Source organism: Phyllostomus hastatus, unplaced genomic scaffold, assembly GCF_019186645.2.
Source record: "Phyllostomus hastatus isolate PE091 unplaced genomic scaffold, TTU_PhHast_1.1 phas_contig_196, whole genome shotgun sequence".
Classification (NCBI taxonomy): domain Eukaryota; kingdom Metazoa; phylum Chordata; class Mammalia; order Chiroptera; family Phyllostomidae; genus Phyllostomus; species Phyllostomus hastatus.
Window position 1 is genome coordinate 16583716 of NW_025333709.1, and position 14536 is coordinate 16598251.

A 14536-nucleotide genomic window follows, 5' to 3' on the forward strand; every position below is an offset into this window, starting at 1 on the left:
AAAATAAACTATTAATACTACATTCTGTCCCTATGTGTTGATTGTCTCCTCTCGCTTTTACAAAGAAAACAATGATGAGCACGTGCTTTCACAGAGGGCGGTGGGGCAATACTTTCCACACGTTGTTTCGTGTGTCATTGCTGCTTGTATCACTTCACGTTCCTCAAAGATGTTCAGCTTTCATTGCAGGGAGCCGAAGTCACCCATGTTACATCTCTAACTGCACACCATGGTGCTTACTTTCCTTTCTTTTGAACAGAGTGTTGGAGTTTTTTTTTCTTTAATTATTTAAATTTTTATTGATTTCAGAGAAAGAGGGGAGGGGTGGGAAAGAGAGAGAGAGATCTGTTCTTTCACTTATTTGGGTATTTATTGGTTGCTTCTTGTATGTGCCTTGACCAGGGATAGAACCTGTAATCTTGGTTGCAACCTTGGTGTATCGAGACAACGCTCTAATCAACTATGCTGCCCTGCCAGGGCTTATCTTCTCCTGTGAAGAGTACAATAAATATGTGTTGTCAGCATATTTTCTTTGTTTTATTCAAATTATTCTATTAACATGTAGTAACCATGGCTCTATTAAATATAACACATTCAGAGCCCTGGAGTTGCAGCCAGTTATGAACCTAGTTCTGTGTTCTCTCACTCCTGACATGACAGATGATGCTGTGTTCTTTGCCAAGGACTTCCTGGCAGGTGGAGTGGCCAAGGCCATCTCTGAAACAGCGGTAGCACCCATTGAGCGGGCCAGGCTGCTGCTGCAAGTGCAGCATGCCAGCAAGCAAGTCAGCCCAGAGAAGCAATACAAGGGCATTACAGACTGCACAGTTTGTATCCCTAAGGATCAGGGAGTCCTGTCCTTCTGGTGTGGTAATCTGGTCAATGTGATCAGATAGTTCCCCACCCAGGCTCTCAACTTTGTCTTCAAAGATAAATGCAAGTAGATCTTCCTGGGTGGTGTGGATAAGAAAACACAGTTTTGGTGCTACTTTGCAGGAAATCTGGCATCAGGTGGTGCTACTGGGGCCATCTTTTTGCATTTGTGTATCCTCTTGATTTTGCCTGTACCCATCTAGCAGCCAATTGGGCAAAGCTGGAGATGAAAGGGAATTCAAAGGCCTCAGTGACTACCTGGTTAAGATCTACAAATCTGATGGGATCAAGGGTCTGTACCAAGGCTTTAATGTGTCTGTGCCAGGTATCATCATCGACCCAGCTGCCTACTTTGGTACCTGTGACACTGCACAAGGAGTGCTCCCAGATCCCAAGAATACTTACATGTTCATCAGCTGGATGATTGCACAGTCTGTCACAGCAATGTCTGGGTTGACTTCTCACCCATTTGACACTGTTCATTGCCACATGATGATGCAGTTAGGGGGCAAAGGAACTGATATCATGTACACAGGCACACTTGACTGCTTGAGAAAGATTGCTCTGTGATGAAGGAGCAAAGCTTTCTTCAAGGGTGCATGGTCCAATGTTCTCAGACACACGGATGGTGCTTTTGTGCTTATATAATGAAATCGAGAAGTTCACATAAATTATTTCATAGTCTCCCTCCCCACACCCTGTGAACAGGCATGTTGTATTATATAACATATCTTGAGCATTCTTGACAGACTCGTTGGCTGTTTATTTATCAATGGCAACTATTTACTGGTTGAAAATGGGAAGCAATGATATTCACCTGACCAGGTTTCTCTCAAAGCCATTTCCATGGTGATGGTGGGACTCATTTATATTTTTCATTTCAGCCACTCCTGATAAACAACAAATTTGAAGAAGTGAAAAAATCTGAAATACAAAAATAAATAAATAAATAAGTAAATAAAACACCTTCAGAGTCTGTAACAATTTTGAGCTGTTCAATAGGAATGTTAGTTCTGCTTATTTTCTAAAAAACATCAAAATTAAGGATAGCATTTAAATATGGCATTAGTAACTTAGATTAAATTTAAACCTCTAAGAGAAAGGGGGGAAATTTTAAGTTACCAAAGGAAACTGCAGGAAGGACTCTGCCAAAACAATAGCATCATAAAGCGGGTGTGAGGAAGACATGCTCTGTTACAGATCAACAACTGGAATCTAGGTCCTATGTTCTCATTTCCATTTCTTCAGTGTCTTTGAGCAGTTATTATAATCACTGCCATTTAGTTATCCCTACATGTATTCTCATACTAAAATTTTCTTTGATGTATCCATTCATACTATAGATCTCTTTCTTTAAAAAGAAGGTGTCTCTATTGGGGCAGATTTTGGTTTGGATGCCTGATTTCCTGCTTTCAGAGTGATTATTCAGACAGGTAAGAGCCAAGCCTCTGTGCTTATTAGTTTCATTTTGTATACAGGGGAAAAATAGACCCAGAGACTCACATGTTTCAAGGGGCTGCAACTGTCACCCATGCTGCTTTCCACGGATGGTTTTAAGCCTTTATTTTACTAAATATATTGAACATTGAGATGCCACTAATAGGATTTCGAGGACCCTTACTCCTAGAGCCGGATCCGGAGCCTCGTGCCTGGCATGATGCGTTATTGCCTGAGATGTTAAGCTACTCGACCTACCTGTTTCAAAAACTAATATAATGGATTAATAACGAGGAAATAAAATTTGCCCTGATTTTGCCAGGGAGCCTCTTGAGTCCTCTCCATTTTCTCCTCATGCCCTCTTTAGCGACTGCGGAAGAAAATTTTCTCACCAGATTTACATGCAGTAGCAAAAACTGAAGCAACTCTCTCAACTAATGAGCTGCAGAATATAAAAGTTTGGGGCAGCCTCTGTGGAAACTTTGAATATGGTGACCTATCAGTGCTGAATGCATATGAGGTGACAATTCATCCTAGAAATCAAATTGTCACAAACGAGGGACAGTAAGACTTCAGGAGAACCTTAACATGATTGTTGCCTCAGTTTCCATCACTGTAAAGGAATTATCATAATTGCAGTTATATTATCAGAATTAATGAGTAATCTAAACTACATTAAATGCCTCAGAAATAGGCATATAAATGGGAGCCACTAGAATAAATGGGCAAAAACTCAAGAAAGAGAGGCTAAAGGTTATATATAAAATGTGGTCTCAAATGTAAGTAATTGACCAAAAATCAGGATGTTCAGCCAATTACTGGACATCCAATCTGTATCATTTGAGAGAAATCGTACAGAACATCCTTTCTTCATTCCCAACATTTGCTTATTACATAAATTAGACAATTTAGCCCTAAATAAGGACATAGTTACCTTCCCTCCGTGTATCTCAGACTGCTAAAAAAAAGAATTATACTAAATTGGTAGTCAGAATCTTTCTCCAAATGATGATAATTGGATCTCAAATTCAAAAGACAGCATTTAGTTCAGGAGAAATGGCCAGAGGAAATGTAAAGGTTCCGTCCTCAGTGTAAAATACATTATATTTTCTGAGGTATCACATTAAGTTCACTCCACAAAGGTAAGAAACATCGACCTAGAACATATATCTGGCATTTAGCTTAAAAATGCCATGTCTTAATTTATGTTATTCATTCTGTGAAATCTCTTCGTAGGTGATAGGAATCATTAGTTTTTATTCATGCCCACTGAATATACAGTACTTTGGTAAGATATTTTAATGGAGTTGCAATAGAGAAACAACCAGTGCAAAGTTATCTGAATCCTTTGAAATAATTAGTATACATATTCTTAGCCCCATATAAGAATATCTGCATAGCTAATCATTTGTTTTTTTATCAAGTGATATTGGAATTTTTAGAAGATGCACACATACTATTATCTAAAGGAGCCCAGCATTTTAAGATGAAAAAATGGAATTCACATAGAATGTCTTGAGAGTTTGTCCTGGGTAATTTTTGTAGGAAAGTTATTAATGTGATTATATGTATAATTTCTCTGTCTCTCTCTGTTTCTGTCTCTCTCTCTGCTTCTCTCTCTCTCTATATATAATATATATTATATATATATTATATATATATAATATATATATATAGACATTTTTCTCACTTCCCCTAGAGAGAAAAGAAAGGAGAGAAGAAGGGAGAAGAAGAAGCATCAGTTGCTTCCCATACTAGCCCAGACCAGGAATTGTATGCATCTAGACTGGGGATCAAACCCACAACCTAGGCCTGTGCCCTGACTGAAATTGAACCAGCAAACTTTCAGTTACTGGAAGATGCTCCAACTGAGTCACAGTGGCCAGGGCAATGCGGTATTTATTTATCACACGGAAAATTGTTTAACTAAAGTGTGCTTCATTAAGTGGAGCAGTAATAATCTGGGACTGGTATTTTGTTAGAAATATATCTTCCAGAAGCTATGTGAATTTTCCAAAAAAACAAAGAGAAAGAAAGTAAACATCACTTATCTGGAGGACAGGCTGAGGAAGGGTTATAGCAAGATATAACAGAAAAAAGGCACTACAAACTAATCAGAATAATACATGATCCCCAAAGAGGACTGAACAATCTTTGGATAAAAAGCATTCTGAAAAACTCTTATCTAAATGATTCACACTGGATTTGTGGGCTTTTCCTAGTGTCCCCCTGATGACCACTGAGAATTCTTGGGGACCCCAAAGGAACAGGGATGCTAAGTGGGTTCACGATTTCCACTAAGGGCCACATGTTACCTAGACGGTTGGTGTTTCAACTCAGATTGGTACTTGGTACAGATTGTTAAAGGAGACAGAAGGAAATGACCTTACTGTTCAACGAAATTTTCCCAACTCATTGTGTCAATATCATTCATGAGGATATATTTATAACAAATGTTTATAAATTATTTTACCCCCAAATATTTTGTTCCTGTATGAATTATATAAATGCTTCTGTGTGCACACATAACATTTTATTTTATATATTTTTCTAAATATATGCCAGGAATTGTGGTAGGTATTTTACATATATTTTTTTTTCATTTTATTTTTACATCTGGAAAGGTTAGTTCATTCAGGCTGCTGTGACAAAAAGCTCTGCAGGTTGGGTGGCTAGAAAATGCTAGAAACTTAGTCCTCACAGCTCTGGAAACCGGGCTCTCTAAGATAAAGGTGCCAGCATGGTCGAGTTCTGGTGAGGGTATCTCATGAGCTGCAGACTGCCTGCTTCTCCCCGGGTTCTTACACAGTAAGAGGGAGGAAGGGAGCTCTATGGGGTGCCTTTGAGAAAAACACAAATTCCGTTCACAAGGGTTCCACCTTCACGACCTATTTACCTCCCAAAAGTCCCACCTCCTACGACCATCACCTTGGGGGTTAGGATTCAACAAATGAATTTCAGGGGAACACATTGGGATCATAGCCAAAGGTGGGATATAGATGTTTTTTAGTTCATATTGACAAAATTTCTGTTCTTTTTTATTTAAAAATATTATTTATTTATTTTTACAGAGAGGGATAGGGAGGGAGAGAAACATTAATCAGTGACTTCTCATGTGGGCTGTGACTGACGACCAAACCCTCAAACTGAGGACCAAACCCACGAGCTAAGCATGCACACCCACCAGGAACGGAACCAGTGACCTTTGGCTTTGGGGGACTACACTCAACTAATAAAGCCACCCTTGTCAGGGCAAAATATCTCTTTTTGTTAAGTGTAATGACTAAAAAGTTATGTTCAAGAATGAAGAAACTAAGATAAAGAGTGTTTAGCAGAGTGTTTACAAGTAAATTCTTTGATACATTAGCAATGAAGCAAAAACACCATCAGTAGATCTTGAGGAACTTAGTGACATGTTTATCAAACTGCTCATTCTGTTTAAATATCAAAACTCCATTTGAACCTTGTAGGTATAACTCTTAAATGAAAACACAGTATTGATTGTATTTGTTATCTTTTGAGTGAAAACATGTTCAATTTATCATTAAACCATGAATTTTCAAATTCTTTCTTCCATAGGCCACTATCACATTGCCCCTTTGTTCCACCTCATTATAGAGGAATGTTTCATTTTCTTCCATAATGTGATATCTTGATGCAGAAAGGGCCATATATCATTCAGGTGGCCCTGTAGGCCATCTTATTTTGAAAACTATAGTTTTTGACCTAATAACTACGTTGTGGCTGTATAGAAATAATAGCATCTACTTCTCTTGTTTTGTGGAAATTTGGCAGACTATGTGGTAGATAAAGCCAAGAGGTAGAAGGGTAATCAAAGTCATTATGCATGTCTAAATTCTTACCACAGCATTTTGAAAATGTATATCCCAAATTATTAATGTCTACCTTCATTTGGCTTTGTAGATGCATATGTCTAAATGTACTAAGTGTAGGTCCAAAAGTTCACTTGTGTTTGCTTTGATGGCCTTATGCTTTTCTCTAAGGAATCATATTTTAAGAAAGATGAAAAATTACTAACATTCATATCTTTTTGAAAATGTTTATAAATACATACTTTGATATAGTCAATATATATTTAATACTTATTATGTTTATGTGTTTCCAAATATATTACTAACAACTACAAAAATATAAAATATCATGTTTCAAATGATAGAATTCAAAAGTAATTACTTCTTACCCCCACATCTTGTCTTTTCTGATATAATGAAGATATAGAGAAATCTGCTTTCTTAAACATATTCCTCTTTGACTCACAGTTTATTGTTATCAACTAGTTGTGGTGAGGAATAAATGCAGATTTCTTTATTTACAATACTGATTGTGGCAGGAGGTATATTTTCAGACAAAGGTTTTGCAGGCTTGGGTGGCTCACATTTTAAATATGTAATTCTAGAAATCATTTCTTCTAGTTTTCTCTTTTCAGTTAGAGAGAATTATAACATAATTTCATATTCAATTCAAGTCTCTGGCCCTGATCTACTAGAACATAAATATATCTAATCCAATTACATCAGTAGCCCAAGAACACTTCCCACTTCCTTCTTCCTTGGAGATACTTTGTTTCATTGTTTCCTGATGCTAAGACAGACTTAGTGATTGGAGGACCCCATATATGGAAGAGTAATAGCTTTCAGGGCAGATTTTCATACAACCGCCACAGGAAGACACCACACTTCGATGATGTGTCTGTTTCAGTCCAGATGTTTAATCCACTGTTCCTTTTAATGTAATAACCCTTTAATGTCACAGGAAAGCCTAGAAGTTAACAATATTTCATTACTGCTTATGTAAACCAATCCCAAAATAAATCAATTACTAGTGCAGTAATATTCTATATATTTTCATTAACCGCCAAATGCTGAAACCCAGAGTTAACTTGAAACAGAAAATAGAAACATGCTGGAGTTATTTTAGAAACTTGTATGCCCAAACTTTGAAAAGATCTTAAGAAAAATGGATCAGAAGGGAGAACAATAGGATTCATGGGTCTGTTTTGCATTTTCAAAATATTTATTGACATGTAGAGATTGTCTTTAAATATGCTGTCTTTTAGCTTACATTTAAAAATATTTTTTTTCTGCAAATGGTAATGCACAATGGTAAGTAAACGTATTAGTGCAATATGATCATTGAAATCCAAAAGAAGTCTCCAGGAGAATGAGCCCTTTGAAGAGTCTCTTGCTATGGTTGAATTAGGACAGTTACAGGCATGGCGAGTAATATATTTTGAGAAAAGATTTCCTATGTGTCCTAATGTTTGGACACACTGCGTGATCTTATTTCCAGAAAAACTGAGAGCAGTGCTTTCTTCTGCCATGTACTCCCGATTCAACTTTGATCCAGTTTCTGGGCCTTAGTGGGCTATAATTCTCTACTTCATGAGATGAAATACTAATGTATTGATATGAGGCCAGAGAGAAGAGGGCCAATATTAGAAAGTTCAAGTGCATTTCATGTGCATAATTAGATTAGAATTTTTTATTTATATGTGAGTATTAGGACTCTTGAACACCAACTCTAAACATATCCACAAATTCTCTGATGAGACATGGTCTTTTCCCTATAATATTGTAATCATATCACTCAGAAATCATATGAGAACACAGAATTTTTCTCTCTCTCAGAATGTAATCCCCCCCGCCAATAAAGTTCTGGACTAGGTGAAAATTCCAGCTATAAGTGAGCAGATTACTTTTCAGTGACCTGCCGTACTTATGCATTTTGAGGACAAAGCAGTAGGCTCCATAGGTCCAACCAGGTCAGTGATGACTTGGCCTGCTCATGGTTTTAATTAACTAAGGTTGTTCTCAAGACACTGAACCCCACTGCTTACAGTGAAATTAGACTTCTAAGAAGAAATCAGCTTTGGAAATGTCAAGTTCTTATTTTAATGTGTTTATAATTAAGCAGAAAACAGATTGTTCTTTTTTTTTTTTCACAGAACCCCACCCACAAGGAGTTTATTGATTTGTTTCTTTATATGAAATAGTACGACAGGGTGAAGGTAAAGCAGAAACAAATGATGATCTAATCTGAGATGCAGATCTATATTGGAGTGAGACTGCTGACCTGTGAAATACATTCAAAGAGTATTTACAAAATCATTCCTATTGTTGGAATGATGAAAGGAGATCTTCATGGGGTGTTGCAATAGGGAGTGAGAAATCAGGAAGTTTCTAAAGGTCCTCATTAACTTAAAATGATAAAATTTACACATATTTACATAATGAGAAATGTATATTTTAATTGCAGAAGAAAAAATTTAATAGACCCTAAAGTGTTTTTATGTACAGGAAAGACACTTTACTGTTTGGAGAGGAGTGTTGCATGGGGAGAAACTACTAAAATTAAACTCATGAATGTTGAAGATTACAGTTTAACTTCATATACATGTAAACATGATCACTGTTGTCACTAAAAGCGCTTAAACATTATTGTGTTGCTGGGGACCTTACAGAGAAAAACTTTCTCATGCAAAGGATCTTCATTTTCATTCACTGAAATAGTGTCTAAATATAGAAAGTGCATTTGTAACTGTAAAGAAAGTAATTAGTTATCTTATTCTTTCATTTATTCAAGTATTTGGCTAGTATCATTAAGTACTACTTTATATCAGGATATGATATAAATCCTGGCAGGAATTAAAATTTAAAAATGAACAAGATAGTCTCTATCCTATAAAAGTTCATAAAATTACAATTTAAATTTCATATATGTGCAGGGTACTATAGGGCAACTAAGAAAGGTCACAAAAAAAGGAGGAAAGAACTCTGAGAAAGGCAATAAGCTTAGGGGTCAAGAAAACTAGATTCTACTCTAAGTAATATGAGTAAATGGTTTATAAAGAAAATTAACCATGATTCCTTTTTATAAAGTTAGTGGTTTGAAAAGACTATTCATATGATTTTGAACTTTAAATATCTTGTAATTCTAACATATTATGTCTAGGTCATAAAACTGTGTTTGACAAAATGGCATTCAAAAGTAAATTATATCCATATATTTATTTTATTTTACCAGATTACCCAATGCATTCTACTGGCCAAAATGAATTTCTGGTGTTATTTCTATTTCATTTAGAAGTGCTTTAATTAGAAATATATGGATTAATCCTCAAAGGAGATATTGTTTCTGACACAAGATCTGGTATCCAGCTGTAGATAGACACTTTTTCCAAGAAGATGAACTCTTGTCTGTCATTATTTGTATGAATCAGAAATTTGACCAATATAGAGCATATGAATTAAAAATACATTCACAGAAAAGAAAGAAGGAAGGAAGCAACAGAGGGAGGGAAGGAGGAAAAGAGGGAGAAAGAAAACGAGGAAGAAAGGAACCACAAAGTTAATGTGTTCTCAACTCAACTTATACAATCTATAGATTGTGAGAGATAAAAATGTCATTTTGTTGTGTTATTAAAAGTAAATGCTTGACCTATACTCTGTGTTTTTTATCATAAATCAAATTAGAAAATTTTATCTGAAATTTTCTATGCAGTCTTAAAGAAAGTAAGGGAGATAAAACACATTTAGGATTGAAGTGGTGGAGATTCATTTAAATTTTGAGGAAAAGCACCTGTACAAGATATCTTTTTAAAATTTATTTTTTAATCTTCACCTGAAGATATGTTTGTTGATCAAGGAGAGAGAGAGAAATAGAGAGAAACATTGATGTGAGAGAGAAAATATCGATTGGATGCCTCTGGTACCCATCCTAATTGGCTCGAACCCACAACATTATGGTGTATGAGACAACTCTTCAACCAACTGAGCTACCCAGCCAGGGCTGTATCAAGATCGGCGTGGTGACTGTGGTGGCTGGGGGTGGAAGTGGAAGAGGGTAAAGGGAGATACATTGTAATGGAAAAAATATAATAAATGAAGATATCTTGACCTTAAGTATAATATTGAAAGATTGCTTGCAGTAGATATTTTTGATAAGATATCATGAGAATTTCATTTAAGTTTCATATCTGATAAATTCAAAAAATTACAAAGAGAAACAATTTATTATTAATTTGCCCCTTATGAAATGCTGACTACAAATTCCCCACAGTTATCATCTGTGGGTTAAATCAGCTTCACCATGGAGCATGTTGAACACGTAAATCAGTACTTACTATAAACAATAATGTTTAGTTCAACCCAGCTTAAAAATCAATTTCCTTTTAAAAATAAAACATATTTTATTTGATACATCTTTAAAATAGAAAGTCATTATTTCCTTTACTTTGAATACAATTATTATAATACAGTAGATTGTTTACTAAGCATCTTCTAAGTATCTTAAATAGTTATTTATTCATTACTTCATTCTTTTAAAAAGTATTAAGTATTTATTATGTGCCAGTCATTGTCCTAAGAATTGAATAATATTTTCTTTTTTAATAATTATTTTAAAATCAGAGCCATTTACATCTTTCTATTCTATAGGGTTTATTATTATTATTATTATTATTATTATTATTAAGGTTGCCTTCAATATGTTCACAAGACAGATTCTCACACTAAACCACTCATGTACAATCTAAGAAACAGCACCACAATTTGTGATTTTCAAAAGTGTGATGTTCACCTTTATTCTAACAGCCTGAGATGGTTAGAAACACTGAAGATAGGTATGTTGTAAGCCATGGAAATCAGAAAGCTGATAAAGCTCAGCAGAAGGGAGAAACCAAAATCTGGCCTCCTGCTGTCTTACATTAGAAGAGAAAATGCTTCTGTGACATGTATAATCTTGGGTCAAAATACATTTGTTTGAGAAGATTGTGATATGTCACATTGCTGTCTCTGTGGAGTCCCCCGTGCTAAATGAGGGCAATGAAATTCTCCCTGGCTCTCAGCAGCCAGGCAGATGTTTGCCTTGTCTAGATTACCCAGGGGCCAAAGAATGCAAGCCTGCTGGGGAAAAGGGCAATGTACTAAAAATGCCTTCCATTAGCTTTGGGGACCTAACTACGTTTTTTGACCCCTTAGATATTTTGGATCCTGAATCCTTTCCTCTGACTACAGTGACAATTGTAAAGGAAAAGCTGGAAAAAAAATATACAATAAATTGATAGGGTAGTAAAAGATGAAAATATCAAAAGGTTCAAAAAGGTACCTGATAAATCCATGGAAAATACATGTATTCTGGGTTATGAGGAAAGAAAAACAAAGGAGACATTTATTATTTCAGAGATCAATATAAATAAAAATACCCAAGTGACAGTTTAATTACATATACAATCTATATTGTCAATAATTTAAAAATTAAACATGTAAATTTCCCCTTAGGTAAGAATATATTTAAAAGTTTCAAGTCTTATATGGAGAAGGATATAGAAGCCAATATCAAGAGACCCAGATACAATCTACATTTATATAGAGCCTTTCAAGTTTATAGTACATGTGTTCATATTTTATCCCATTGAAGTATTATAAAAATACTGATAGATTTAGTAACCCCAATTTAAGATTCAGAGAGTGTAAGCAAACTTCCAGTTCTCAGAAAATAATAAATGATAAGTCCAAGATGCTGAACTGAGTCCTAATATAGAAGAACTCAATTGCTCCCAAATGAAGAAGGAAAAACAAATCACACTCAGCGTGTCAGCTCTCCACATTCCCTCCCCTTCGTGTGTTACACAGGGAGGGGGATAATGGAAAAGAGACGGCATAGTCTTTGATTACAGTCACCTGTTACTTCAATGATTTTTATGCGATTTATAGAAATTAAAATACTATGAATGTGATTAACTCTCTTCTGTATTACACAATAGCATCAAATTCTTCCAGATTTGGGTAATATCTGGATAAATGATGTTTTTAATTAGTCACAAAAACAGTAAACTAGTTGATGTTTTTCTTGAAGAAATTACTCCTACATCCACATTAAGAATGTTAAGGTCTCGCTCAAATATGCTGACATTTCAATGTCAAATGAATTTTAGCACTTAAAAGACTATTCCCTTAGAAAAATACCTGCAATTAGATCAAAAAGCCTCCACAAACTAATAAAGAAACCAATTATATCTTAAATTTAAATTGGAATTTATAAACTCTTCATTGGGATAAAAAGGCTAAGAAAAAAAATAGGTCCTAGAAAATGATTTATTTCTAATGGAAAGGAATTCTCTATAAAGATTTCATTCTAGGCACATGTGGGAAGTTGGCAATTATACTCTTGCATTTTGCCAAGAGAAAAATAAAATAAAGCAGGTTCTCCTTTGCAGAAAGAGGAAATGAAAGCAGGGAGCTGGTCGCACTGCGTGGAAAGGGGGTATAGGAGTTTTGAATGGGGCTGGTTCTCATAACAGACACCTGCGGGTTGTGTGCTAGGCTGAGCTCTGACAGGCCAAATCCCTTTTCCTCCAAATGGTTACACCAGTCCTTCCCTTTTGCATCAGGCTGGCAGGGCTGCTGCAACAATACACCACAGACAGGATGGCTTAAGCAACAAAAACTTATGTTCTCAAAGCCCTGCGCCTTGACATCCCAGATCAAGGTGTGGCCTGGTTTGTTTTCTGCTGTAGCCTGTTTCCTTGGCTTGGAGAGGGCCACCTTCTTACTGTGTCCTCACATGGTCTTTTTCTCCTTGCGTGTGTGCTCCTGGGTCTCTACCTTTTCTTGTAAGCACACCAATCCTACCGGATTAAGAGCCCCACCTTCATGAACTCATTCAATCTTAAATACCTTCTAAAAGGGTCCAATCTCCAAATATAGTCTCATTACCTGTTTAGGCTTCAACATATGAATTTAGGGGGGAGACAAAATTTAGTTCATAACATCCTGATACCGTATTGTGAAAAGTTAGTGATAATCTCTAGGAAATAGATTTGATAACATTTACCTTACACTGAGCTCTCATTAACTTCTTATTAATGATGAGATATACTATTGAACTATGTGTGGTTTACCAATTACAAAGTCATGTTTTATGTATTTGCAAACTTCCTTAAAAGCAAATCTAATTAAATACATGCTTTAACAAGGAAGAAACAAAGGTCACTTTTTAAAAAAGGAATAACATAGTGACTACACAGCTACATGACAGCCAAGACACATTAGAAAGACACCTTGATAAAAAAAATAATAATATAATAATAATCATAATAAAAGCACTGGTTTAAACTGGAGGAGTGTGGAAGAGAAAGCAACTGTCTAGGTCTTCGGCTCTCATGGTGTGAGACCTCAGCCCTGCCTTAGCTTAACGCATTAGTGAGCATCCGAACCCACCAGGAATCTCATTTTCCCAAGTAGTTTAGTTCCCAGAAACTATAATGATTACTAATCAACAGTCATATTAATAGTGACTTCATAGAGGTTTTCTGATGCAACATGAATAATTGCCTACCATCTGTATTGCTTGACTTTCATAACAAACCTCAGCTACTGAATTGAAAACTAAATGTGCTACTCTATTCACTGCACTGAGCTCACGCATGAAATGTACGAGAATGTCAGAGAAGTTATTCATTGATTTACATAGCCTTTACATTTATTCTTCCACTCTCTCTTAACGTTTTCAGCCTACAACTCCCACCACCAAGCACCAACATGGTAGGCGATAGCCTAGGCTTCCAGTTGATCCCATTTGTGGACACTTGATTTCAGATAGTGCTTTACTCATGAACAGAAGCCAAACTTACCGGTTAGCCCTGTCCTTTGCCTTGGGATAAGTGTGCCTGCATTGCAGAACTTTACATCCTCCTGAACCGTTTGTATTTCTTCACTCAAAAGAGGACTGTAATTGTAGAGACCAAGAGGCTGAGGTCAAGTGTCCACCAGAATGGTGAGTGAGCACTGAAAAATTGCCGATTCGGTGGTAGCTTCTATTCAGGTCTATTAGTTCTTCCTTATTATGAGTACTGAATTGACCTAACAGTTAGACAAAAGCTGTGATTTTCTCAAAAGTTGTTTATTTTTACACTTTAAAATGATGAAAGCTCTCTCCTTTCTGAGTGAATGGATGTTTCAGTGCATCCGTAGAATCGCCATCCATAGAATCGCCCTAAAATAAGGAAATGATGCTCAGAGTGAACAATGTTTATGAATCAAAAAATGATCTTTTCAATTGTAAAGTACAAAGAACGGGTATTGCAGCCTAGTGATAAAAGTACCAGGAACAGGGCTTTACCCTGGGGGTGTGGGGCACAGAACCTATTGAGGACTAAACCAAAGGGCGGAGACAAACAATTCTTGGCAGGGTGGGCTAATAATAG

At 36.0% G+C, this 14536-nt stretch overlaps 1 pseudogene; it reads left to right on the forward strand.

Moving 5' to 3' along the window:
• Positions 1-653: 653 nt before the first annotated feature.
• Positions 654-1543, forward strand: LOC123815888 (annotated as a pseudogene).
• Positions 1544-14536: the final 12993 nt, after the last annotated feature.